At 44.8% G+C, this 26846-nt stretch overlaps 1 protein-coding gene and 6 non-coding genes across 8 annotated transcripts in view; all 7 read left to right on the top strand.

Moving 5' to 3' along the window:
* The first annotated feature begins 10820 nt into the window (after positions 1 to 10820).
* trnak-cuu lies at positions 10821 to 10893 on the top strand. Its single transcript has one exon. It is a non-coding gene; the product is annotated as a tRNA-Lys (tRNA).
* Positions 10894 to 11297: 404 nt separating this feature from the next.
* Positions 11298 to 11370, top strand: trnak-cuu. Its single transcript has one exon. It is a non-coding gene; the product is annotated as a tRNA-Lys (tRNA).
* Positions 11371 to 11770: 400 nt separating this feature from the next.
* Positions 11771 to 11843, top strand: trnak-cuu. Its single transcript has one exon. It is a non-coding gene; the product is annotated as a tRNA-Lys (tRNA).
* A 401-nt stretch (positions 11844 to 12244) lies between these two features.
* trnak-cuu lies at positions 12245 to 12317 on the top strand. Its single transcript has one exon. It is a non-coding gene; the product is annotated as a tRNA-Lys (tRNA).
* A 465-nt stretch (positions 12318 to 12782) lies between these two features.
* On the top strand, positions 12783 to 12855 carry trnak-cuu. The gene has a single exon. It is a non-coding gene; the product is annotated as a tRNA-Lys (tRNA).
* Positions 12856 to 13255: 400 nt separating this feature from the next.
* Positions 13256 to 13328, top strand: trnak-cuu. Its single transcript has one exon. It is a non-coding gene; the product is annotated as a tRNA-Lys (tRNA).
* A 5357-nt stretch (positions 13329 to 18685) lies between these two features.
* The window catches only part of LOC119032575 (monocarboxylate transporter 2-like), a 28650-nt gene continuing 20489 nt past the window's right edge, over positions 18686 to 26846 (top strand). The window contains exon 1 of one of the 2 annotated variants that reach the window (XM_037121918.1): positions 18686 to 18851. The gene's annotated coding sequence lies outside the window, so the exon portion shown is untranslated. Of the gene's footprint in view, positions 18933 to 26846 lie in introns of both variants that reach the window. The other variant, XM_037121917.1, reaches the window with a different exon arrangement.

Here is a 26846-nt window from a genome sequence, read left to right as displayed (position 1 = left end):
GCGATGGTAACGACAAGATGGACACCAAAAGACTCCACTGAGGCTAACAATTTAGCAAGCTAGCACTCTGGGAAAGTAAAGCAGGAAATGCAAAGGCATCATGAGCTAAAAGATGAGGCTGCTGGGAATATGAACACATGAGATAAAGAAGGAGAACAGCAGGCTGCGTTACATTTCTATCCTCCAAGGAATGACTCTCTGTGGCCGTCTGATGATGTTAGCCAGCACATAACGACTCCTAAATGTGGAACTATCAGACAGTTTCCACCACTGAACTGACTCTTCTCTCGAACATGGTTAACACAAACCTCTTGGACGGCTGTATTTCCGTTTATAAAGCTTAACTCTCTGTAGGTGGCGCCCTTTTTTTCTTGGTCGGTTAACGACAACTGCTCTATTCTGTGTTTCCATATTAACGATGGATCAAATGGCTATGGCTTACATGAAAATAATTGCATGTAGTAACAAACCCACAACAAATTATCACCTGACTGCCTTCCCCCGCGACTTTATGGAGCATTTTAGCATCTTTTAGCGTGTTGTTTTGGTGCGACTGCCAGCAACTTAACTGTTTTGGCTCCCTCCCTGGGCTCCTCTCAGCTAAACCTCATTTTACAGCCGCAGCAGGGGAGCTGTGGTAAGCCAAAAACTGTGATAAACCCACTGTGCACTGCCTGCCCGGCACCAAACGACAGATACACAAAAGCTAGCAACTTGCAGGTGTACACAGAGGAGCATGTAGCTGCCAGATACTCATTTGTCACAGCCAAACAGATATAAACACAAAGCTAATGTTGCCCCATCTCTGCTGGACGTGTGAAGTAGCATCTGTTTGCCGACACATTTCATTTATCAACTTTATAAAATGATAATATGTCAGTTTTGTGTTTACAGACTAATCCCATGTAGCGATACCGCCTGCTGCCACTCCAGCTTCACAGAGGAGGTCTAGAGAAAGTCTTGCTGAGGAATTCGACCAGCGAGACCACTGGGGCCTCTGAGGTGGGCATTTTTTTTTTTTTGTCAGCAAGTCTGAGAGGAGCATCACTGGCTGTTCTTTTTTGGTCCGTTGCATAATTTTTATTATTGCACCAATCTGCTGTCTCTGCTGTTTTCAGACTTCATGTTGAATGTCTCCCAGCTTTCACGAGTTTAATAAGCCGGAGGTTTTGGCAATTGATCCAAAACAAACCAGCGAGAAAAAACACGCGACTGATGTTGCAGGAGGACGGAGAAGCTACCGGACACTTATGAGCTGTATGTGATAAATTTGCATGAAAGGATTCCAGGTTATCGCTCTGAGTGCATGTGCATCCCATCTGAGGAGGAGAAGATTGGGCGGTGCGGTGCGAGGCCTCATTCCAGATGTCGAGCCGTGTTCACGTTCCTCGCGGCCCAACACAGGAGCATTTAACGTCGGAACAGTGTGCGGGTTGTCAGGGCCGAGCCTGTGTGAGGTTGATGCTGACGGGTGGCTGAGAGGCTCCAAAGTGGCCTGTGTTAAGGGCTGCGTTGTGTGGCCACCGCCAATTACGACTCTCGGAGCCCCCCGAAACAAAATGTCCGCTGTGTGAACCGGTCAGCGTTGGACAAATGAGGCAGTGTGTGGAGCTCGCTGCCTCTTATAATTAATGGGACGACTGACTTTGGCATGGAGTGTGGTGGCCCAGACTGATGGCCGTACGGTTTGTCAACATGTGTCCTTTCACCCCCCGTAATTTCACCTCCCCCCCAAAACACACATAGACACACACACACACACACACACACACACACACACACACACACACACACACACACAGACTGCCTGAAAACAGAACGACACCTACTTTTTTCTCAACAGCTTCGCCTCAGAGCAGGTTCTTAATCCCAAACTCAATAATCTCCCTCTTGACACCGAGAAATTTCACTACGGAGATCGAGAACATTTATCAATATCAGTTTTCAGCATGTGAAAAAAAAAAACCACCAGCAAACGCGGCACAGACACTTTCACCTTGGGTTCAAGGTTAGCGCGTATTAGCCTCGGGCTTCAATTGATTGTAATTATCTCTCACCCAGCGGCGAAGTCGCAGCTCATTGGTAACCCACTTTCCCTGCGTTTGTTAGCTCTTATTAGACCAGCCCGCTCTTCATCCAATAATAAAGCTGCCGCACGCAGACACACTGACCGAAAAAGTCAGTTCAATATCCAATTTAGCTTCCCAGTCAACCCTTTTGCCCTTTTCCCTCGCTGACATTTACTCCACACCGCTCGCTGGCCGTGCTCCACTTAATTAGCGCGCATGCGTGTTTCACATGTGCACATGAGTACACACACTACACAGGCATGTAGCAGAAGAAAACATGCAAACTTCATTTGACATGACAAAAAAGGTAAGGGAAGAGCGTCCCCCACGTTAGAGACATATTGATAAAGTGCTGTTTTTCGGAGATGTTGACACTTCCTACTGAAGGGACTGAGTGTGTCAGCGGAGTGAAGCTAAAGTGTGAAGCACAATCTCATATCGGCGTGTCGGTGTTGTTCCTGGATCGTCTTAACAAATGTCGGTTCAGGACGGTCGTCGAGACTGAACGATCACAGCTTAGGGAGACAGGAAAAATACGCACATTGGGGAGGTTATCCTTTCAAAGACATTTCGATTGTTGTGAAGGAAGGTCCATTTGAACCAAACAGTGACCAAAAAAAAATTAAGTGTAACTTCATGTAGCGGTGTTACTGCTTAGGGTGTTCTATTCTCGGGGACATCGAGCTTACAGGGCGCTGTTGTGTGAAGATTGAGGTTGAAAGAGAAGTTCAAAACATTCATATTTTCTCACACCTGGCCCGTCGCCGTGTGGAGTCGAGAGTGACTGTCCGTCTCAGAAAGTTTGTGTTTATAGGTTTGCGTTGAGAGGTTGCAGCATTCATAACCTTGTGTCCTTTGTCTCGAGTTTCTGTGATAATATGATCAGGGTCTGAACTCTAAATCCAGACCTAATGTGTTGATATCTGAGGTGAGAGAAAACTTGTTTTCAGAGTAGCTTTTCTCCCCCCCCCCCCCCCTTGCTCTGGCCTGAATCTTTGCCCACTCGAGTTCACAGTGAATCTTTGTCTTGCTCAAGGACACTTCAACAGACCCTCCGGTTGAAGAGGACGGGCTTTTGTGTCCCTAAACCCTAATTAGGACTTTTTTTTGTACCCATTGTATGTCAGGCATCGCAAATCCGATGCGTCTTTAATGCGACTCTCACAGCGCCGAACGTCTGACGGTGATGGCGTTTGACTCTGGCTGTGCTCTGCCAAACAAGGCAGCAGTCACACCAGACCTCCTTCCTGCCGAGAGCCTCCAACCCCCAGGACCCCCCACCTTCACACACTCACCTCACTTACCCCCCCCACCAGGAAGAGTCAGCGGTGGGTCCATGGCAGTGATAAAGAAAGCCCAGCTGTTCAAACACTCGGAGGGGAACACGGCGGGGGAGGGTGGAGGGATGCATCAGAATATTTACTCTACAGAAATCAAACTCCACGCACGTCAACACAGACCGCCACATAGCACACATCTTCTTTGGATTACTATCTTGCTTGTTGAAAAACATTCTTACACGGTTGGCGTTAGCGTAAATATAGCTTGTGTTGTCAAGGTGGTCGTTTTTTGCTGTTACAAAAAGGTCAGGAACTGTCATAACAAGTATATGTCTGAAACAAACCCAAACTTTTTTTTTTTTTTTTTTAAACATTTTTGACCTCAGTACTCCACTTCTCTTTCATCATTTAAGAGAAGGCACATGTTAGATTGCATAAACATTGATTTCAAATTGCACCTTGCAAGTTGGCTGAAACCGCCGTGACAAAATGAATATGAGGTTTTGTTTAATAAAATTCTGCACGAGGAAAAAAGCTCATTCTGCTTTGGGCTAAAACAAACGTACCTTTTAAAGCAGAATATTTTCAAAAACGCATCATGAATGGACAAATAGGTAAAAAATACAAACATGAATGCAGGTTTTTTTAGCCCTCAATCATGTCAGATATTCAATAAGAGGAATGTCAGCTTGATGTAATAACAGTGGTGATTTCAGTAAAAATGTTTTTTTTTTTTTTTACAACCCTAGGGGTCAAAACATGAAACGAGGTTTGAGTCCCTTGAGCTACATTCATAGGAAAAGACTCCAAACAATCTAATTGTCAATCATCTATATTGTATTAAATGTGCTTTTCTCTGCTGGACTTCTCAGATCGTCACAAGGGCTTCCTGTCAGTCGAAGAATAGATTTCCAAATCCTGATGTTGGTTTATAAAACGCTGAATGGTTTCGGGCCAAAATACATTTCTGATCTGCTTTCAGTCCCTAGAGTCAGAGCTGAACATGGAGAAGCAGCGTTCTGTTATAATGCGCCACATGTCTGGAACAAACTCCCTTAAAAATTGCTCCAACTCCCACCTCTTTGAAATCCAGACTGAGGACCTTTCTGTTTAAGGCTGTTATCTGCACTGTGGCTTTTGTTTTCTTGTCTTGTCTCTTTTAAACCTATTCCATTTTTAGCCTACTTTCCTATTTCTTAACTTGTTCTAATGTTTTGTGTCTTGATGTCTTCCTACTTTTTTTTAATGTATTTTTAAATGCGATCTTTAATTTCCTTTACTGTAACTGCTGCACCCCTGTAAAGGACTCAGATGCTCACATATATCTGATCCCTGTAACTTGCTCATCGTCATGTCTTGGGGCCCAAGAGTTTGATGAATCCTGTGATTGAAACAACAAACTTTCCAAAATGTCTTCTCCTCGCCTGCTGGCTGGAGCCCAGAAGGGAGCAGACGCATACTTTGACTGACAGGACTGTGATGTTTGTGCAATGCGAAGGGGGTGGGGGCGTCACATTTGCATTTCAAAGACCACTTGTTAGATGAAACCGCATAGCTGTCAGGTCAGTGATGGGTTAAACGGGTCATTGCTGAAAACAATGCACTGTTAATAGGTGACTCATTTATGAATAGATTAGAGGAAGTGGATGTTTCTGATGGGAGATAACTGGGAGAAAGCCTGCAGGGGGGGAAATGTGTTTTCAGTCAGAGCGTGACAATCTGGACTAAACCCCGTGTGTCAGTGTCACCGGACCGCTTATTATCTTAATTCACCGGGGCGACCGGCACTTTTACTTGCTTTGCTTTAATAAACGCTACACAAACAACAATTGGCTGTGATAATCAGTTGTGATTGGGTGACACCCCTCCAATTGTCAGGACCGGCCCAATCAGTCTGATTATCTGTGGTGTTTGTTCAGCATTGTGGAAAGCAGGAGGGGGACGGAGCACCCACACGGCACCTCAGGGACTCTGATTACCCGGCCCAGACCCCCCCCAACCCCCCGACTTGTATCCTCAGCTAACCTCCCGCCGCTTGCCTCCGGAGTGCGTGCCCTCCTCCTCTCACCTCCTCTGTTTCTCCACCCTGACCTATTGTTTGGAGGCCGGCCATGCACGGCATTCAGGCCCGGCTTGAGCTCTTTGTTTCAGAAGCAGCAGGAGATACCTGGTCGACCACACGACTGTAGAAATGTATGAGAGGCAAAATGATGAGCTGATATCTTGCTTTGCTATCAGCAGCTATTTAGACATTATAGACTTGAATTGGAAGCTAAAAGGTTATAAACAAATAGCAACAACATATGAGAGCAGTATAGCAGCAGTGAAAGATAAAATCAACAGAGGCTCTTACAGTCTTTGCATGTAGCCCTCCAAACGGTCGACATTCTTTCCAAGGAGTGTGCCAAAAATCTGTTTTTGCAGCGAGGACATACATGGACACAACAGACTCGTCAAAAGAGAGCAAACAAAATCATTTTTTAAATACTATTCAAAGCAAAATAGCAGAGTGGCTACCTATTTTCCACTACAGGCTCATGTATTGATCACTGCTGCTTGTTATATCTGATTAATATGCCAATAAACAAGTTGACTCAGCCATGAAAATGGTACACATGACGCTACAGCCAGCAAATCGTTAGCTTACTTTCCAACTCATCTGGTCTGATTGTTTAGTCAGCCACGGTTACCTCGGCCAGGGATGCATTGCGAAACTAAACTTTCACTTTTACCAAAACACTTTATCACCTGTTTAGCAAACGGATGCCAAATCAAAAGACGCGGTGCAACTTTAGCATTCAAATGTAGTGTACTTTCTGAACACCTCGAGTCCGCATTGCACCCCCCTTTTCTACTTTATCGAAAATGTTCAAATGTTCAAAATTCTCTTCTTTTATCTCTGTTATTTGCTCTCAACTAATTCCTGAAAGAAAATATATTTGGCTTTTCTCTGCCATGTTAGGGCTTCTAACTAGTGGCTAACTGTGACTGCTTGCTGTCTGGTTCTGGACAGGTAGTGTACAGTTGGCTTTTCAGCTTCTTTTTTTTCATTTTGTTGCTGAAAACAGCTGCCTGCTGCACCTGGAATCAACGTTCAAGAGAGCTGTATAGGGACTGAACCAAAACAGAAAAGCTACGGGCCTCAAAACCCAAACAACTAGCTAAAATGTGCTAAAATGGACAGTAGAGCTAAAAGGAACAGCAGAGTCAGTGATGGTTCACTGTGGGTATGTCACTTTCTGTGACATTTTTCAGTCATGTAATCCATTGTTGATATGAAATAATGATTAGTGTGACATTTAAGTGCGCAGAAAACATCACATTTGAACATCTCCCATGACAACTGGACAAACTCCATCTGTTGAGGAAGCCTGAGAGATGTGAAGCTCCTTAACACTTAACACATCAACATACACCTCTGGTGAGATTGTTGGGTCGACCCACTGTTTCCGAGGTAAAGAACTAGCTCTGTGTCTCAGTTCTCTTGTCTCGTGTGTAGTTATTGACGTGTTTAGGGTAAGTGGACTCAATAATAGACTGACTAGACTTGTTAGAGGAGGGATTCATGGCAGACAGGTGGAGGGCGTCTATGAATACAGCTGTGGGACGTCTCCTCTCCACTTCACCTCCACCCTGGAGGGAGGTGTTGAGGTGAGAATGCGGCCCTACCCAGCTGCAGTCCCTCTGACCCGAGCAGGCGGGGTCCTCGCCGCCTTTGTGGAAACAAGCTGACAGGAAAGGTAAACACCAAGGTGTGGAAAGAGGCTCTTCCTTCGGTGGTCTCATCAGTCACACAGGCTGACGTGGCCTAAATGCAGCTTTAAATCAGGGACACAGGCTGTTAAGTTAAACAGCGGCCAGCAGAGGCGAAAAATGATGATGTGAGAGGTGACGTGACGACGTGAGAGCACGGTGCCGCTCTTCCCCCTCTGTGTGAGGGATTTCTGGTGCATAGTGACCTCTAGAGGTGGAGAACATGGAGAGGAGTGAGTCTGCTCACACTCAAGTTAGTGTGTGCATGATGTGTGCAGACTCAGAGCTTCAAAAATCCCTCCGCGACCCGTGTTCTTTTCTTCATCTACGTCTCGGCATGCGTTTCTCTTGTGTTTGTGTCACCCCAGGGGGAGAAAGAGTCATTCACAGAGACGAGTAACTTCAAAAATTCCAACACACAGTGATTTAAGTAGAGCTTTTAGATTAGATTTCTTTTCTAAATGTAGACAATTTGCACATTTGATTAAAAATAAAACATTTTTTACATTTTCTCACCGAGTGTGCTGGAATTTTGGATTTTATGACATGTTGTGAGCAATAAGTTAATCGGCTACTGGCCGAACCTTCGGGAGTTACGTCTCTGGAAGCGGCAAATATTTCAAAACTAAAGCGTCTATTTGAGTTAAGTAAGTTTGTATTATATGTATATGTATATGTATAGGTACACACACACACACACACACACACACACACACACACACACACACACACAGTCAGGAACAAAAACTTAAGAAGAGTGCAAGGGAACAAGTATAAAATGTTGGTTGCAAAACAGCTGGCATTAAAATGAGTCAAGCTCTTTGTGTCATGTGTCAAACCAAAAGTCAGTGGAAAGTTTATTTAACCCGCTCATGTAATACACCTACTTGATGCACTTAATGTGACTGAGAAAACCTCCCTGCTGCAGGAGAGGGAGAAACCCAGAGGTCTCTATGTGCAGAAACAACAAGAACAACTGACCTTCTCGTGGCTGCTCTGGGAAAAAAGTCAAGCAACGACTGGACAGCCGTCGTGTTGCGAGGCAAGAGGAAAAGACATCTTTCCTTCAGACCACGGGGGGCTGTAAGAAGACTCAAAGTCAAAGACTCAAAGATTGCAGCGGAAACATCCCAGCGTTTTGAAGACGGCTGTTTGAGGGTCGAGGCTCCAGAGTGAAAATGAAACTAGTCCTCGCAAATGTACACCGGTCAGCCAAAAACATTAAAACCACTGACGGATAAGTATCATCGATCATCTGGGTAAAGGTCAGTTATCAGGTCACTTTTTGTTTCAAGAGTTATCTCTGTCTCTTATGGTTTTATTGCACTTAGATTGGTTATCATGCTCTGGATTTGGAGTCCATCCATCCATCCATTATCTGAAACCACTATTCCGTTTCAGGGCCACGGGGCGGCTGGAGCCCGATCGCAGCTGACACTGCGGCGAGGCCGGCCACACGCTGGATAAGTCGCCGGTTCATCACAGGGCTTGAATTTGGATTTTAAACTGAACATCAAGCTGAAACTCACCGCCGGTGCTTCTCATAGAGTTTTGTACGTCTATTGTAACGGATTGATATGAGCACAGCTATTCCATGTGTAAATCATTTGCCCAGTGCCCAGTGTTGATACAGCGCCCTCTTTGCCAACTGTCCGGTCAAACTACATCCAGCAAGTAACGCGTTTTTGAAGCATCTTCATATCCTTTTGTTATTGTGATTTAGTGTCCCATCCCAACCTTGAACACTTTGTGATGTCAAAAGGGAATTCAACTGAACTCAGGGTGTGTTTGAACGAGCTCACCTGAGGGCAAAGTGCACTTGGAAGTCCTCAACAAACATTAATGTCCGGCTGCTGTGGTGTTTGGTTGGACTCGAACAAAGCAACGCTGCATGTTGAACATTACACCACACTATTTACAGTACTGTATGTCAATCGCTGATCACAAGAACTCTTTAAATTCTCTGCAAACAGCTGATATGTGGATATGTGGACAGGTAAAAGGCTGCCTACAGGGAATCCACCTGAATTGACTGCTCACTGTGGTTGGATTCAAGAAAAAAAACAAGTGCTGTTACCCTTTGGATTATTTTACCACGCCGCCCCCTGCTGGCAGGACACATCAAGTCCACCAGTGGCTCTTCATCCACTTGTCGGCTTTGTCTAATTTATATGACGAAAACACTTTAAAAATGTCCAACGGGGAGGATCACCTCAGGTCAAAACATCATATCCAGAGAGTGTGTCACAGCTGATATGCAGAGGTGGAAAATGTCTGACAGCCATTCAAAATATCATACCCCAGAGCCTGTTTCAGAACTACACATGAATACATATGACTGTGCATGGACTTACCTCAACTCTGCCTCTATAAGGACAACAGGCTTTTCCCAATTTAAAATCACACGAGTTTTGTATGTGGGAGCATGTGTGACAGTCCCTTGTCTGTCCGGTCAGTATTTGGCAGGGTCCGCCAAATATCAACAAAGTAACACAGAATGAGATTGTGCATGTTCCTTTAAGGTTAAACTTCGTTCAGACTGAGTTGAACTAACAATTCAGGCTTCTGCTGAATTATGAATGAAAATCTTAACATGAAACGTTGACCTGAAATGAATCTAAAGAAATGCAGAACCTGAGGAAGAAACACCACAGATGGTGAAAAAAAAAACAGAACTCGTTTATTAATAGTTTTTGTGGAAATTGCTGCATAAATGGTGACGATATCAAAATATCAAATTGTTCAGTGATGGAGTGTGCAGCTCATCTTTGTTTAGCAGTTTTGATATTAACCACAGGATTTTCTGACGCTCTTGTAAGAATCTGGAGGACTTATTGGAGGAAAGAAGCGACACCATATTTGCCAAAACAACAGCCATGTTTGGGTTCCAGTATTTTTTTCGTGTTTCTCACGGATCATGTTGACCCGACATGCTCCCTCCCGGCGCGCTCCACTGTGCTCTGTTATGAGACGGAAAACGTTTTTCTCTTGGCTTTCCCTGGCGGGCCACACCTCTCCCTCAACAGTGCGAGCTCATCTGAAGTTTCTGTTTGGATACTGGGAGCGCCATGCGTCCATAATCTGAGCTCTCGTGTTTGTGTTTTTTATCTACGACCTGAGAGGTTATGGTTCACACTTTCAAATGGTGGTGGACAGTGACAATCATGTGAGTTCTCACAGACTACAGCACAGGGTTCTGTTGAGATGCAAAAAATCAACTGGGGTGTGTGCTATGGAGCGCTAGTGGCTTTCTATTTGTAGTGAAAGGAGTCTGTCAACATACTTATGACCTTGATACACTGTACATTAATCAAGTCAATCACCCGTTGGATTTGTGAGGGATGGACACAGATGTGACATGTCGAGTCTGGGTAACCTGGCACAGATTCTTACAAACATAAACAAGCTAACATCAGCTAGCTTGTTTATGTTTGTAAGCAGCCATCAGTAGCTAGTTTGTGCCGTTAGCGAACAGGTTACTGTAAGACTAACGTGCAAATTTGTGAGTGTGGGTTGCAGGGTTGCTAGCTTTCAAGTTGTTCTTTGATGTAGCGATTGGGTTTTACAAGCAGATAACGCAAGGAAGCAAGGAAGGGGGGAACAGCCGAGCCATTACAGGCTTTTGCCGACAGTCTACATCAAGTTAATTGAGGCTAGCCTTTCGTCCATGACAGTTACTGTAGCCCCGAAATCTGAGCCATTTTCAGAAGCTGATGTAGCCCGGCTAGCTCAGTCGGTAGAGCATGAGACTCTTAATCTCAGGGTCGTGGGTTCGAGCCCCACGTTGGGCGAGGATGTTTTGTGATACACTGTCCAGTCATCGGATGAGTTTGTGAGGGTCTGGTCTCGGATATCACAAGACGACTTTGTGTAACCTGACTCACCAAATGCTGGCTGGCTGCTATAGGAAACAGCAACTTGCTTGTTTACGCTTGTGCCGTTATCAATCAGCTTACTGTTAGAGTAACTTGCAAGTTTCAGAGTGTCGGTTGCAGAGTTGCTAGTGTTGCTTGCTTTCAAGTTGTTGTTTGATGTAGCAATTGGGTTTTACAAGAAGATAACGCAAGGAAGGGGGGAACAGCTGAGCCATTGCAGGCTTTTGCCGACAGTCTACATCAAGTTAATTGAGGCTAGCCTTTCGTCCATGACAGTTACTGTAGCCCCGAAATCTGAGCCATTTTCCGAAGCTGATGTAGCCCGGCTAGCTCAGTCGGTAGAGCATGAGACTCTTAATCTCAGGGTCGTGGGTTCGAGCCCCACGTTGGGCGAGGATCTTTTGTGATACACTGTCCATTCATCAGATCAGTTTGTGAGGGTCTGGTCTCAGATATCACAAGATGACTTTGTATAACCTGACTCACCAAATGCTGGCTGGCTGCTATAGGAAAGTTGTAAGAAACTAGCTTGTTTACGCTTGTGCCGTTATCAATCAGGTTACTGTTAGAGAGACTTGCGAGTTTCAGAGGGTGAGTTGCAGGGTTGCTAGCTTTCAAGTTGTTGTTTGATGTAGCGTTTGGGTTTTACAAGCAGATAACGCAAGGAAGGGGGGAACAGCCGAGCAATTACAGGCTTTTGCCGACAGTCTACATCAAGTTAATTGAGGCTAGCCTTTCATCCATGACAGTCACTGTAGCCCCGAAATCTGAGCCATTTCCAGAAGCTAACGTAGCCCGGCTAGCTCAGTCGGTAGAGCATGAGACTCTTAATCTCAGGGTCGTGGGTTCGAGCCCCACGTTGGGCGAGGATCTTTTGTGATACACTGTCCATTCAATCGGATCATTTTGTGAGGGTCTGGTCTCGGATATCACAAGATGACTTTGTGTAACCTGACTCACCAAATGCTGGCTGGCTGCTATAGGAAAGTTGTAAGAAACTAGCTTGTTTACGCTTGTGCCGTTATCAATCAGGTTACTGTTAGAGAGACTTGCGAGTTTCAGAGGGTGAGTTGCAGGGTTGCTAGCTTTCAAGTTGTTGTTTGATGTAGCGTTTGGGTTTTACAAGCAGATAACGCAAGGAAGGGGGGAACAGCCGAGCAATTACAGGCTTTTGCCGACAGTCTACATCAAGTTAATTGAGGCTAGCCTTTCATCCATGACAGTCACTGTAGCCCCGAAATCTGAGCCATTTCCAGAAGCTAACGTAGCCCGGCTAGCTCAGTCGGTAGAGCATGAGACTCTTAATCTCAGGGTCGTGGGTTCGAGCCCCACGTTGGGCGAGGATCTTTTGTGATACACTGTCCATTCATCAGATCAGATTGTGAGGGTCTGGTCTCAGATGACTCTGTGTAACCTGACTCAGTTCTGACTCACCAAATGCTGGCTGGCTGCTAGCTTGTTTACACTCGCGCCGTTAGTGATCAGGTTACTGTTAGAGTAACTTGCAAGTTTGAGAGTGTGGGTTGCTAGTGTTGCTAGCTTTCAAGTTGTTTGATGTAGCAATTGGGTTTTACAAGCAGATAACGCAAGGAAGGGGGGAACAGCCGAGCAATTACAGGCTTTTGCCGTAGCCGCGGAATTTGAGTCTTTTTCAGAAGCTAACGTAGCCTTGGTAGCTCATTTGGCACAGCATGAGACTCTTAATCCCAGGGTAATTTTGTCAAGAAAGGTTATACCAACAAGTTCAGCTTGCAATTAAACGGGTTTCAGACAGATTTCACTGAATAGCTGCAATGGACAAAAAAGCCCGGCTAGCTCAGTCGGTAGAGCATGAGACTCTTAATCTCAGGGTCGTGGGTTCGAGCCCCACGTTGGGCGAGGATGTTTTGTGATACACTGTCTGTTCATTAAATAAATTTGTGAAGGTCTTGTCACAGATATCACAAGATGACTCGGTGTAACCTGACTCAATTCTGACTCACCAAATGCTGGCTGGCTGCGAAAGGAAAGCTGTAAACAGCTAGCTTGTTTACACTTGCGTCGTTAGTGATCAGGTTACTGTTAGAGAGACTTGCAAGTTTCAGAGTGTGGCTAGTGTTGCTAGCTTTCAAGTTGTTGATGTAGCATTTGGGTTTTACAAGCAGATAATGCAAGGAAGGGGGGAACAGCTGAGCAATTATAGGCTTTTGCCGACAGTCTACATTAAGTTAATTGAGGCTAGCCTTTCGTCCATGACAGTTATGTAACGTAGCCCGGCAAGCTCCGTTGGCACAACGTAGCCCGGCTAGCTCAGTCGGTAGAGCATGAGACTCTTAATCTCAGGGTCGTGGGTTCGAGCCCCACGTTGGGCGAGGATGTTTTGTGATACACTGTCCATTCATTGGATCAGTTTGTGAGGGTCTGGTCTCGGATATCACAAGATGACTTTGTGTAACCTGACTCACCAAATGCTGGCTGGCTGCTATAGGAAAGTTGTAAGAAACTAGCTTGTTAAATTAAATGAATCAAATGTTTCGTATTAAAGTCATCCATCCATCCATCATCTGTACACATTATGTGTACGCCGCTTAATCCTCTGCAGGGTCGCGGGGGGGCTGGAGCCTATCCCAGCTGACTTAGGGCGAAGGCAGGGGACACCCTGGACAGGTCGCCAGTCTATCGCAGGGCGTATTAAAGTCATCATACATGAAAAGTCTTCTTTTCTTTTTTCTCTTTGTCTTATTGAATTATTTAAGCATGAAGCTCTAAGTTTCACCTGACGCTTATTCTATTCAACTTTTATAAAAATACATTCAGTGTTTGCAACCTTTTTCTACCTCTTGTCAGTGTGATTTGATGATGACATTACCACATGTGAAGCACAATTATACACGGTGATCCATTTAGATTATTGTAATGCACAGTATTGCGAGTTGTTTAGCTGTAAAGATGCCAAGTAATTTGTGGTCAAACTGTGTCTAAAGAGTTGCTGAATCATTTATGTTTAGATGAAATGGATTTCTCATTGGTATTTCAGTCTTCTCAGTGTGTGAAACTCTCTGAAACTCAAAACCAGCATGGGACACGCAAACTGTGGACTGAAACGAGTTTAAACGGGGATTTCTGCGTGTTTTGGCGCTGCTAAATGTGATACAGTTCATTGCACTGAAATGGAAAAAAACAACAACGCCAAAACAAACATCAAAACATCAAAAAATGTATAAATAAACTCAAAAATCACTGCGGGGTCTTTCAGCCTGTCTTGAACCTCCATAATTAGAAGAAAACACGTGGAATCTTGTTTGCGTGATATAATAAAACATTTATAACCACATTGGCGGTCCTGGGAAGATTGTGAAATATTATTGATTATGGTGCCCCTGTTGCGATTCCCTGTACACGTATCGTGTATTCCGGGAAAGTTATCAAAATGTAATAGTAAATACTCTTGGCAGGAGGTCAGAGGAGAAGAGAAGAACACCAGCCCCAAGTTAGATTCAGCAACGTGGCTACTGATGCAATGAAAATGTAATGATCGACGTACAGTCAGCAGCTCCAGGGTGAAGAAAACTGCAGTGTTATTTTGTTGTTACCTGTCCACGATGGAAATGATCTAATTCACCAAAGAAGCACAGGGGACGCCCCTGGTAACCCTGAAAGGCAAGGTATTATGGGTAAAAGGGAGATGAATGCAGTTCAAACACAAACAGATATGCTTAAATCGAGCGTTCTTTATCCGTGTGTCCTCAAGAAACACCACAGAGGAAGAGTTCTGAGCCGCAGTCACAGTAGGGAGCGTCACAGTAATTTTGCCTGTGAGCTCCTGAACTTTAATGATCCATCTAGAGCATTTTAACAAAGTAAGAGGTAACAGCTCATGGAGGCTTTATTCTGGCATATGTCAGTTTCTGCTCTTGATCCAGGGCTTACACAGACAGTAGACTACAGAACAAGAACCAAAATGACTCACCGGGGGGAATTGAAAAAATGACTCAGCGACTGTTTGGGTGATTATCTCACAAAATCCTTCCATAAACATGAGTTGTCATTGTTATCACTTACACGAGTGAGTCACTCCCCGCGCCAGACTCAAAATCAGAGCAAAGACGGACTGCAGAGTTGGAAGAAATAGTCTGATCTTTAAGTAAAATTATTAAAAAACAACAAACAAAAATAACATGGTCTGAAGAATACTCCATTACCCACAATGCAGCTTAGCCACTGAGTGACATCACTTGGGGCAATTTGTCAGATTACACACAGCTTCCTTCTGGAGCCACAAAAGGCTTTATTCTAGTGTTTTTTACATAGTGCCCCCCAAGGCCTGTAAACACACAGTGAAACTGGCGGAGTTATCCTTTAAGTGACAGCACTTCAGCTAATGTACTCTTTTCGAAATATCTCCCTGGTGCCCTCGAACAGAAGGATTATGAGTTGAGACACATCGAACCGCATTATTGCTATGAAATGACAGATACTGGTATACTGATGTTGGTTACTTCATCTAACTCCCCTGGTTTTGTGTTTGTCCTGTGGTCAGCTGTCCTTAAACGTCTTCCTCATGTTGGGCAAGTGACTCTCACCATATGCACACTGTGACCGTCTCTCATTAATCCAGCGGATTGAGCTCCGATGACCCAGATTGAGTCAGCCGGCCGCGATGCCAGCAGCTTTGTGCACGCAGACAACATTTAGGGGAACGACTACATCAGAAGAGGGAGTAAACGTTGACGATGATGTTAAATGTTTTGAGTGACACGAGTGCTTTCATCGCCTCATTCCAGTAGACAGATGATTGTTGAGTTTAATTTCCTGGTTGCCAAATCCAGGTGCTTATGGTGGGCAGCCTGGCCTGAGCCCCTATAATAGTAATAATAATAATAATTGACACGATGAGATCATATTTATGACTTTGGAAGCTTTTATTTCTGTTTGTGAGATTGACATTTCGGGTTTGGCAGCTGAAACAACCAGTCAGTTATTGATCAAGTCAACTTAAATCTTTTTCATTTATTAAAGCCCAAAATCACAGTCACACTGCCTCATTGGGCTTTAGGATGCTTACGCTACTCAAAAAACAAAAAATGATACAACTGGATGAATACGTAGGTAGTCAAAGACGAACGTACGTCAACGTCAAACCCCTCGCAGCGCCTCACATTCATTTAAATTCAGCTTCATTCAGCACTTCGTGTTCAGCTGAGACGTCAGCTGGAAAACTATGGCTGTCCGTTATCTGATGGATGTAATCTGCATACACTGTAAAACTAGAATGCAATGCATTAAAATGACTGATTAGCGAGCTGGATAGCCTGTTTAGCCATAATGTTTGCAAGCATATTGTGCGTTATTTGCTGGATTAAAATGTAGGCCTACATACCAACAGTGCTAAGGCGCGTTCCTCCCTGTTTCCTCTTGGACAATGTGCAGTTTGTGTCGCCTTAAATTAGGCCATCGCGGGGTGCTCATTAGCTCAGCTGGTAGACCAGGCATCCCATGTACAGAGGCTTTGTCCTCGCTGCAGCAGCTCCTGGTTTGAGTCCTGCCCTCTCCTGCTGGGTGTCACCCCCCTTTACAAAGGCCCAAAAAATGTTGTGCAGAATTAATAAAAATCTCATCCATGATTAGCATTTGTTTGACAGTGAACATAGCCTAGATGGAAAAAAAAATATATAATCCTGCTCTTTTGTCCGTATATAAACCCGGTGCTTAGAATAAGTCATGAGTGGTGGGACTTGACCCGTGAGCTCTTGTGAACTCACTTTCAAGTACGCATTATCGAAACGACGAGGCGGATTAAACTTAAAGCAACATGATGTAACTTTCACCTCAAATTGACAGTTCTTGTTTTCTGCCCTGTGTCACTTCAGTGAGCGGGTCGGATCACAGCGTCACATACATGCTCACTTCAGCATACATGTTTTCGACAGATAATGCCGCTGTGATGCCGGATGCCGATTGGCTTGGGGTGGAGAAACTTTTTTTTTACCACACGCGCCTACCTGAAAATAGCCCCCTGAATGGAAACTGGCCTTCAGTTGAAGGGGCGGGAATTTTAATCAGAAAAGAGAGATCATCATTAACTAATTTTTTGTGTGTAAACAGTCCAAATAAAAAAAAAACTCTCTTTCTTTTCATACTGAACAAAGCAAATACACAAGCTGACCTTACAGGACAACACGTTTTCTTACCCTTTTACTCGTACGTGGCGGACCCTGCCACCTTTCTAGCTTGAAACAGCATTCTGGGGACCTTCTCATCATGACGTAATGAGTTTTGTTTGTAGTTGGCACCTAACACCTGGGATTTGCAGTGACAATATATATTTCTTTTCCGTTGCGCTCAGAAACTGCAGGGGGCACCAAATCGAGGCAAAATGCCAATTTCAACATATTGTTACTTTAAATCGACAATGTCGGTGGCCACGTGTTAACTGGCATTTCAAATCTGAACATTCAATCAACTTAGCTTCTTATTAGAACGCTAATGTAAGTAGAAGTAGCCTGTTAGAATGAAATAATCATATAAGAACAAAAAATACTATTTTAATAAGAAATATGTGTTTTCCAGTAAAATGTCAAACATTACAGCTCTTAATCTATGAGTGACAGTAAATGAATAGACTATGTTTGAGCTGTGGGGTATTTTGATGACCATTTTCCTCATTTTTTTTTTTTTTTTTACAGTTTGCAGAACAAACTGTGAGCTGAGGGGAACAATCTGCGGCTGCAGCTCACATGCTGCTCTATCAGCACTAATCAGATAACTGACAGTGTCTTCACTGCCAGCATGAGACACACTACAGCACACAGAGACACACTACAGTACACAGAGACACACTACAGTACACAGAGACACACCACAGTACACAGAGACACACCACAGTACACAGAGACACACCACAGTACACAGAGACACACTAAAGTACACAGAGACACACTAAAGTACACAGGGAGGAGGAGACAGAGAAATACCACAGTACACAGAGACATACTACAGTACACAGAGACATACCACAGTACACAGAGACACACTACAGTACACAGAGACACACTACAGTACACAGAGACATACTACAGTACACAGAGACACACTACAGTGCACAGAGACACACTACAGTACACAGAGACATACTACAGTACACAGAGACACACTACAGTACACAGAGACACACTAAAGTACACAGGGAGGAGGAGACAGAGAAATACTACAGTACACAGAGAAATACTAAAGTACACAGAGACATTCTACACTACACAGAGACATACTACAGTACACAGAGTGGAGATGGAGAAATAGTACAGTACACAGAGTAATACTACAGTACACACAGAGGAGATGGAGAAATACTGCAGTACAGAGACACACTACAATACACAGAGAAATACTACAGTACACAGGGAGGAGTAGACAGAGAAATACTACAGTACACAGAGTGGAGATGGAGAAATAGTACAGTACACAGAGTAATACTACAGTACACACAGAGGAGATGGAGAAATACTGCAGTACAGAGACACACTACAATACACAGAGAAATACTACAGTACACAGGGAGGAGTAGACAGAGAAATACTACAGTACACAGAGTGGAGATGGAGAAATAGTACAGTACACAGAGTAATACTACAGTACACACAGAGGAGATGGAGACAGTACACAGTGTAGTATCCTCCTCCTCCAGAGAATGACTACGGTACACAGGGAGGAGGAGGAGGAGGTTCTGATGGATGCGGCCCCTCTGACTGGCTGCCTCGGTCTCGGGTCTAAAATAGCCCGGCGGGCAGCGCCGCCCTCTGCAGCGCGCGGCAGCTCCACGTCAGGCAGCGGCTCACTCAGGAAATTCAAACGCTGAGCCGTCCGCCGCGCAGACACACGCATCTCTCCGCTCCAAGGTCACCGAGCCGGCAGCCCCACACACACACACACACACACACACACACACACACGGGCGCTCCACCGTTCCCTTCAAAAAGGTAAGACAGCATTTCATGTGTGTTTCTGGCTGACGGCGCTGAAAGACGAGCCGCCGCTGGTCCGGAGGATTAAGCGGCTCTCGGCGGCGTCGGGGACTCCGAGCTGCGCAGAGATGAGCGCGTGCTGCGATGAATGAGAAACATGCGAGGAGGAAGGCTCGGGATGTGTGTGTGTGTGTGTGTGTGTGATTGAGTACATTTTGTGATGCGTTCAGGAACCCCCTCCTCCCTTTTTTTTTTTTCTTAGCAGAGAGGTGGGGATCCATGTCCGCGCTGTCCAGGAGGGGAAAAAGGATCTGGATTAAAAAAAAAAAAAAAAGATCTGAGTGGTGACATTAGTGGTTGAGTCCATGTAGGCCCCGGGCCGTTCAGACTGGCTTCATCCGGTCCCGTCCTTACATCAGCAGCATCATATGATCAGGCTGCAGTGAGGGAGAGCCTTCCCTGCTGGCTCCTCGCACCTTGTGAGCTCTGGTTTTCCTGATGGGGGGCCAGCTGTCACAGGTTTCGGTCAGGCCGCCAGATCACCGGCTGTCTATTTTGACCCCAGGTTGTGGTGATGAGTATCTCCCAAGGCAGGTTTGGCTGCAGAGGAGGACTGTTCACTCCTGGTCAGCTGATGAGCCGTAAAAATAACTTCACATGTCACACAGTGCTGGTTCCCTCTGGAAAGCGCACTGGGCTCCTTGATGCCAAAATTGCGGAATCACCTGTTTTCTTTCCGCTCTCTTGCAACTAGTTGCAGCTCAAGAGCATCACGCTCGTTCTAAAGGTCATACAGGAGGACAGCACACAGTGTAACAAAGAGTGGACTGACTGGGTGATGTCAGCCTCAGAGCTGGCCGACAGCAGCAGCCGCCTCCATAAGCTAATGGTCATAATGGACCCAGTAGGGCTGCATCAGCAAGAACCCCCGAGTGTGCAGAAGTGAGTCAGGGTTCGTTAAATGTCTTCTGAAATCATCTTTTATTAAAAAGGGAAAGGATGTTTTTATTATTTTTTTACACAATCCCTCTTCTTTGTCGCATTCTCAGTCTCAGTAAACCAACAAAGGCCTGCAGTAAGATTCAGTTCACATCTGAAGGAGAAACCTTTTTTTATCCGCGTATCAAGACGCTGATTGGTTGGCGCGGAGAAAACTTTTGTATTTGCTTCTTATCACACATGTCGAACCCAAATTAGCCCCGAAATAGAAACTGAGTTTCAATTAAAGGTGGACTTTGTAGTTTTGGGGCAGAAGGATCTTCATCGACTTCTTTGAATGCCCAAGCAAACTACATAAACAAACTCTCTTCATGTCTGAATAAACAAACTGACCTTAAAGGACAACGCACTGTATAGTGTTTTAGTTTGTTTACATGTGGCGGACCCTGCCACCTTTCCAGCTTCAAACAGTCATGAAAGATTCAATTGAGTTTGAATTTCCTCACCAAAACTAATAAGTGCCCATTTCAAAGGATTATTGTGATGTTTTAGGAAATACTTCCTCACACATGCTCTCTTTCTTGCTAGGAGGTAGATGACAAGACTGACATCACCCTCAAGTGTAAGCTAAATATGAATCCCAGCCAGCAGCCCATTAGCTTAGCTTAGCTTAGCATAGCGTGCAGACAGGAAACCGGGGGATGCAGCTAGCTTGGTGCAAGTAACAACATCCGCATCGCAACACCTAAACTCACTAACACATTATATGTCCTTTTGTTTTGAAGCTTTACACAGACTGAGCTGTGTGAAAGGGACACACTGTGGTCTTATGGGGGGGGGACTACTTCCTGCACAGGTGCAGTCACTTCCTGTTGCTGCGTTAACACGCTGCTGCTGGTGGTTTATATTTACAGTCTTCTCCTCTAACTCTTAGTCAGAAAAGCGAATGGGCATATTTTCCAAAATGTCCAACTGTTCCTCTAAACGAAGATACTGCAGTTGTCAGGAGCGACATACAGATTGCATCAGCTCTCGTTCAAAGTGAAAGTGACAGTTTTCTGTGCGTCACTCGCAAGTGACAGTGCGTGGTGGAGTCTGCTTGTTGTCACAGGATGATGGAAGGAGTCCTCGAGCATCGTCTGCTGTTGAGACCTGGCAGTATTTGAGGGAGCCGCTCTGGGGCACGAGCAGTAACAGTGTTTGACGGTCGGAGATGTTGCTGATTTTTTTGTCTTGCTTTCTGGAGAAAAAGTTTAAAGTGAGGTTGCTTTTTTTCTGGCTCCTGGCCCTCGCCTTAGACGTGTAAACGCCGTCTCGTGTTTCGTGTCGTTTCGGCCTCCTGGTTTTTAATGTTGCCCTGCGTGTAGTTTCAGTCTGCAAGGAACCGAAACATTCTCTCGTTGTCATTGTCCACAGCTTTTGTTTCTCTCAATAGCAGTGGCCTCTCAGGTCATGCGGGAAAGACTTTTTTTTTTTAACTTTGCTGTGATGTTGTCCCAGTTTCGTCATCAGGTCACATTTTTAGGCATGATTTAATGTCTTTAAGGTTCCACGGGTCTGACCCTGACACGGCTCTGCTCCTGTGTCCCTCATGGATGTGAAACACATTTCTGAGGGTGTTTTTTTGTTTTTTTTGTGTGGTTTGGGTCAGGTTTCAGGATCAGGACCTCTCTCCAAGTTCCCTGGGAGAAGTTTGTTGTGGACACAAACCTGCTGTGTGCAAACAGCCCTGCCTGATACAGAGCAAGGCGCTGTACTCTACCCTCACAGCCACTATGGAACTCTCAACAAAACTAAACATCCAAGTCAGTTCTTCAAGCGTTTCTACCTTATTTTAATGGTCATAATAGAGGAAATCTGCGATTGGGATGTTTGGCAACTTTTATACAAAAGTTCTGTTATTGTAGCTGTGTGTTGTGGGAGAACAGCGCCCTCCTCCTGCTGTGTTAAGATGTATTCAACAGATCGGCCAGCGAATATCACCCAGTGTTTAAAATAATGAGGATTATCGATAACATAAGAACGATGCAGACTGATAGAAGCTGATGGACTTTGACTTCCATTTTATTTTGTTTTTTACAATCATTATTTTATATTCTAAACATCAGAGCATCTTCCAATATGTATCAACATATCCAGGGTTTTATCCAAGAGCATTAGAATTTAACTCTTATATCTCCTGTGTTTTCTGTCAAGATGTATATGTATTTTTTGTTGCCGTTATTTTAATAGGCAGTCAGGGAAAAACGGGTAAAAGACTTATTTTCCTCCTAGGACAGCTTGCTCTAGAAAATATTTCCCAGTGTGTATTATAACCTCATGAAAATTACATTTCTGAGCTTGAATTTCTTCTCATTCTTCTTCATTCATTCACTCCAAAATCAACGTTTTTTTAGTCTCATTAACAACTTCGCAAATACTGACGCTTTGGTTGGGGACCGATTCTACTACACCAAAGCGTCAGTATTTGCAGAGTCAGTTAAGAGACTCAACATTCAACTTTTCATACAAAATAGGAGGTTTAATTCAAAAATGTTTTGAATGTGAGACCATATTTTACAGGAGAGCTAACACATTCTGGTGGACATTAGATAATTGGCAATATGTCGGTATGTGGCGGCTGATAACTAACAAGAAACTTCAGCACAGAAATGTTAATCGCTAGTTTTGAGGTCACTTAAAAATTGTGTTATCATAAAACTTTATGAGAAGTTTATTTTTTTTAGCTGTAAAATGTCCTGCAATGTCTGTGTATTTATTGCACAAAGGAAGAAACAGAAAATACAAAAACAAACAAAAAAAAAACATTCTACATCTATAATTAAAAGGTTCTGGAAGATCTGCTAATGAAATCCTATTTAAAAGTGGAGAGAAGTTGCTAATTGGAAATCGACAGGGCTTTAATTAAAAGCACTTTACCTCCCGGAGATCACCTGTCAATCAAACTGTGGGTACATTTAAGAAAGCCTCTTCATTAGGCTCATGATTGATGTGTCTTCTATGGCAGAAACTAAAAAGCCACATCACTTCCAAACCTTCATTTTTTTTTTTTTTAGAAATGACAGCATCAGTGTCACTCGTCTGGTGCTGCATGCTCTGACTTTATAACCTGGCTGCAGCTGGATCTGAGTCACTTTTTGTGCCATTAACCAGTTCAGTTTAGTCTCCAACATCTGTGAATTGCAAGGCATGTGGTATTTAATTTCCTTTATGCGTAAAAATCTACGCCTCTCTCCTCAAGTGGTGCAACGTGAAGGCTTGACATGTTGAAACAAAGATGTGGCAGGGATCAGCGCCTCTGCTCTGACCTTCTTGACTCGCTCGGAGGAGTGGAGCCTGGCCGGAGCTCTGGATTGGATGCCGGCTGTGGGTGTCGGCAAGCCCACATGGCAAAGTGAAACGGAAAGACTTCCCTGCATGCCGTGTAGATTTTGGTCAAGGTGATGACTGCCTGATCTCCTTTTTTCACGCTGCGGTGGTTCTTTTCTCAAGCGCTGAGGAGTGTGACGTGTTTTTGTTTTTCCATCAGTGAATCAAACCTAAAACAGAACCAATCAACACATCGAGTCTTCAGCTCTGCAGGTTACGAAAATTACTCTGCGCTGTAGAGGTTTTCCATCCCGCTTGTGTCGGTCAGAGGTGTGCTGACGGAAAGTTATGGGACAACTTGAAGGTTTTTTTAATCAAGGTTCTTCCCCTGGAACCAGCTCAAGGGCCTCAAAGTGCAGAGGCTGACTGTCGAGTAGCGAGGGTATTATAGTCGGGGTGTGTTTTATGGTAAAGACCCCCTGCCTGGTGGCCTTTTTGATCAGACGGCAGCTTTGTTTCGCTGGTATTTCTCCCGTTCGCTGGGACGCAACACACCAAGGGCAAGTGTGTTTACTGGATCGCGTGGTGAGATTAGATGTCACTTTGACACGAGGAAAAAGAAACGTGTGATTCAGTCAACATTTAGAGAGCCGCTGATTTGGGTTAATGATGAACCGAGACTGAAAACAAAGCAGGCGGCGTTGCTCGAAGGTTACCTCGGAGCTAATCTCGCGTTGCCACAACTGTAAGTCCCATGAGGCCCGGGCGGGGTGCGGGCAGGCGTGGTGAGGGTCGCGCTGACCGTAGAGGTCAAGTTTCTTACGGCCTGACAGCACCCGTTTATCCCGACTGGAAAGATTGAATACTCAACAAATATTATGCCTGCAGAAGCGGGCCCTGTATTTTCAGAGTTGGATGTCATAGATCGCATGCAGAGTAAATACCGCAGGAAAGATGGAGTCATGCTCACACCCCAGCACCTGTCAATCAGCTGACCTTCTGCCGCCCTTCACTACATGAGTCCGACGGGGGCTTCACAAAAGCCCACACTAAGACGCGATTATTAAACGATCGCCGCCTGACACCAGCCTATCAGTGAGAGTAGAATAAAGTGAAATCCTCTTCCTCTGAACGGTACCTTTGCGGTCTTTTCTTCCGACTTTAATAACCACTCAAGTCTGGCTCCAAAAACTCTTTAACTATATTGAATTCTGAAAGGTCCCAGTTTCTCCCCTAATTTCAATTATCTTCCCACCCCAGGGTATTATAATTATAACATCATATAAAGTGACTAATTTAAATTTGAGTGGAATTTGAGAATTATTGCGTCAGTTAAAGAGATATTAAGGCTTAAAGCTGCACAAGTGAATATTTTTATAGTGACAATTGATCAAATGACTATGTTTTAATGTGAGCAGAGTCGGTCGAAGGGAATCTGCTCTTCCTCTCAGCTCTACGGAGCGTTCTGGCATCTTTCAGCTTGTTGTTTTGCTTTGGGGCCCGCGGCTCCACTGTTTTGGTTCAGTCTCTCGACTCTCACTGGCAAATTTTCCATGCAGGTAGTTCGTTTCTGCACTATCTGAGCAAGCAAGCAAGCAAGCAAAGGGAGCACGTTGGCCACTAGCTTGTAAGCATAGTGTGTAGCATTTAGCAGCCAAATAGTTGGGCTGGTGGACAACAGAACTGGCAGGAAATTAACGCTAATGTTACTTCCGGTGTGCAAAATGTGTCAATAGGCAACAGTTTGCCAACATGTTAACCACGGTGTTTCCCACACATAGACTTTAGTTGAGCGTCAGTATTATGAGATTAAACGTGTTGGATTTGGAGCATGTTCTCTCGACAGGCTTCAGCAAGTTTAAGAAACCTACCAGCGGCTTAGCAGCTCTACGTTAATGAGTTGTGGTTGCCTCCAGCCTCTCACATTAAGCACACTGAGCAACACCCATCTCCTGCACCGAAACTCTCCTGAAATACAACACCGGCGTCTCGGCTTGGCCCTGTGAATTAAACGTGAGAGGCTGCGTCCGTCCATGATACAAAGAGGGCAGTCTTTTAGGCCTTCTGCCAAAGTGCTAAGTAAAGTCCTTGGAGGGGACACACACACACGCTCTCTCTCTCACACACGCACACACACACACACACACACACACACACACACACACACACACACACACACACAGACAAACGCAGTCCAGTCTTGCTGTCCAGTACCATGTAACCCAGTCTGATGAGCTTTTGGCAGTTGATTTGATTATGGAAATGCTATTTTGGTTCCTGGACTCCCGCCTTTTCCAGGACTATGTTCACCAAGGTGAAGGCGACCGGTCAACTCAAGTACATGCCGGGGACGCTGGACCAAAACAGACTACGTGCCTGGCCCAGCAATATTGTGTGTGTGTGTGTGTGTGTGTGTGTGTCTCTCTCCATGGTTCACGTGTTTTTTACTGTGGACCTTTTTACTACCTGCTCCCAAGATGGGAGGGTTTACTGTTCATTGTGGATATTCAGGACAGCTATGCCTACAGCCTCACTGAGCAGCTAGCATGGCCACATTCTCTATACAACAGGTAGCACCGGTAACTTCAATACTTTTATGGTGCCGACTAGATCGCTTGTAGATTCGTCTTGTCACTCGATGCCAAATGCCATAACCATTTTAAAGAGATAATCTCATCAGCGTCAGTGAGCCAATAAGAACGCAGCACGCTGATCGTGCCAAGATCTAATAGCGCTGGTGATTGGCTGCCTGGAGGCACCAGGTTGCATCTAGAGACAGGCCTCACCACGTGCACGCGTTACGGATCTTTTGTCGAAACGGATTTCATAAAATTGGCGTCACATAGGTGAACCTTTGCCCACCCGTGGATGGACAGGTGCACGGAAGAAGATCGAGGAGTGATTGAAACATTGGACTTCATTTCCCAGAGGGCTAAACGATGACCTACTTCTCAATGTGATGCTCAGAGATGGTCTGCTCTGTGATGAGATCATCTTAGTGATGTTTTTTTTTTTTCAGTCATGAAATCGAGTGTATTTCTTTGTTTATATCTTAGAATAGAACTGTATTAGTACCACATCTCCATTATCAAATGATTGCAGATCCTCACTTGTGTTTTAGCATGCAGTTGCTAACAGGCCGGCTGTGAACGCAGCTTGCCCGTCACTCCCTTGTCCGGTGCCGTTTCAGTCGGTGCTGGCAGGTGAAGGACGTGACGGAGGCGGCGTGCGATGAGGATCTGGGCTTCCAAAGCAAAGACGAAGCGCTGACATTGTGGCGACCGAAAAGTGACTTTGCTTTGCCGGACTTCTTATGTACTTAACCGGTCGATCATAAACCAGAATCGTCAAGCTCATCTGAAAGTTTGCCTTTCTCCTCTCCTTAGCTGCTCCTTTATGGACAATCAGTTTGGAAGCTCCATATTCGAACCCGTCATCTTAAGCTGCTTACGAGTTCTGAGGCTCACTTGTGCAACGCCCGGCACGTTCAATCAATCAAAACCAGTATCTACACTGAGTGCTGCGGCGGACAGCCTGTAATCTGATTAGCATGGATTAGACCACTGTATGGAACTCTGGAAAAAAAGGCATAATCTCTAACTTTGATTAAAGGGGCAATACAAGGGATATACATAGAGGATTATATATTTCCATTCAGCAGGCCGGCTTTAGCAGCTAAGT

Source organism: Acanthopagrus latus, chromosome 14, assembly GCF_904848185.1.
Source record: "Acanthopagrus latus isolate v.2019 chromosome 14, fAcaLat1.1, whole genome shotgun sequence".
Lineage (NCBI taxonomy): Eukaryota > Metazoa > Chordata > Actinopteri > Spariformes > Sparidae > Acanthopagrus > Acanthopagrus latus.
This window is presented reverse-complemented; position numbering and strand designations above follow the sequence as displayed.